Consider the following 1,693-nt stretch of genomic DNA (forward strand, 5'->3'; position numbering starts at 1 on the left):
AGGCAGGAGGAACAAAAGAACTTTCACTTGCAGGAGTGACAACTTCACCATCTTTAACTGTTTTCTTCTCTTCTCCAACCTTTCCTTTTCCTTTGGCTTCCACTATCTTTTCCAAGATCTCGTCATTGATCTTCTCATCAACAATCACCACTTCATCATCTATGGTGATGGCAACCCCCTCACTTTGTTTCTCAGCATCCTTGGTGAGAGCTCTCTGAGGTAACTCCTTACCACTCCTGAGAGTGATAGCTTTCATGGTTTCCTTGGGGTTTTGCTCAGACTTTCCAGGTAGAGAACCTTGTTGGCGATTTTGTTGAGTGTTCATGGCAGCAAACTGGTTCTCCAAAGCTCTGAACTTGTTGTTGAGCTCATTGTAGCTCCCATCAATCTTTGAGTGAAGATTCTTCAACTCATAGCCAACATGCTTCTCACTTCTTGTTTGAGATTCCAGGATTTGTTTCAGTAGAGCATCAGTGCTGCTGACTTGAGGGGTGGAGGTAGAGGGATTAGATTGTTGTTGGGAAGAATTGTTGCCTTTGTTGTTGAAACCAGGAGGAGGGTTTTGCTGTGGTTGATAGCTGCCTTGCTGATTGTTTCGAGGCTGGTAACCACTCTGATGGTTGTTGGAATAGGATTTCTGTTGGTAGTTGTTGTACTGAAAGTTGGGCTCTTTCTTGTACCAGCTACCATTGTTGTTGATGAAACACAACTCTTCCTGACCTTCCAAACCTTCAACTTCATGGACAACAGCTGGTGTCTCTTGGGTTGGGTTGCCAACAAAGTGCAGCTGCTCTTGGGTAGCTTTATCAGCAAGGAGGATGTCTATCTTATCTTGTAGAGCTTTCAACTCCTTCCTCGTTTGCTTATCATCAGATCTACTGCCTCTGTCGTGGTCTCCACTGTAGACTGCATCACTCTTAACCATGTTGTCAACCAGCTCCTCTGCATCCTCCTCAGTTCTCCCCAAGAAGAATCCATTACTAGCTGTATCCAGTCTGGCCCTGTACTTAGGAAGAGCACCACGGTAGAATGTGCTCAGCAAGCTCTCTTTAGAGAAACCATGGTGTGGGCATTGAGCTTGGTACCCCTTGAATCTTTCCCAGGCTTCACTGAAACCTTCCAAGCCCTTCTGTTGAAAGCTGGAGATCTCGTTTCTCAGCTTAGCAGTTCTTGAAGTAGAGAAGAACTTCTCCAAGAATGCTTTCTTGCAGTCATCCCAAGTGGTGATGGAGTCGCTTGGTAGAGACTTCTCCCACTGACGTGCTTTATCCCCTAAAGAGAAAGGGAATAGCTTGAGCTTTAAGGCATCTTCGGAGACACCATTGGTTTTTGACAACCCACAGTAGCTGTCGAACCTGTCCAAGTGATCAAATGGATCCTCTAGAGCCAAGCCATGATACTTGTTGTTCTCGATCACGTTGAGGAGTCCTGACTTGATCTCAAAGTTGTTGGCTGCCACAGCGGGTGCTCGGATTCCCAATCGATAACCATGAATGTTTGGACGGTCGTAAGTGCCAATGGGCCGAGCTGCTCGCTGTTGGTTAGGTGGACCATTGTTGTTAGCGCCATTGACGCCTGCATCTTCTTGATGAACGTCTCCCATGTCAGTGTTCAGTCTCTGCAATTGAGCCTGATGTTCTTCTTCTCTTCTCTTTCTAGCACACTCTCTCTCTAAAGCTCTGATGTCTGCTGC

At 46.2% G+C, this 1,693-nt stretch overlaps 1 non-coding gene across 1 annotated transcript; it reads left to right on the forward strand.

The window, feature by feature from the left end:
* The first annotated feature begins 1,055 nt into the window (after positions 1 to 1,055).
* Positions 1,056 to 1,162, forward strand: LOC125586634. Its single transcript, XR_007323171.1, has one exon. It is a non-coding gene; the product is annotated as a small nucleolar RNA R71 (small nucleolar RNA).
* Positions 1,163 to 1,693: the final 531 nt, after the last annotated feature.

Source organism: Brassica napus, chromosome C4 (genome assembly GCF_020379485.1).
Source record: "Brassica napus cultivar Da-Ae chromosome C4, Da-Ae, whole genome shotgun sequence".
Taxonomy (NCBI): domain Eukaryota; kingdom Viridiplantae; phylum Streptophyta; class Magnoliopsida; order Brassicales; family Brassicaceae; genus Brassica; species Brassica napus.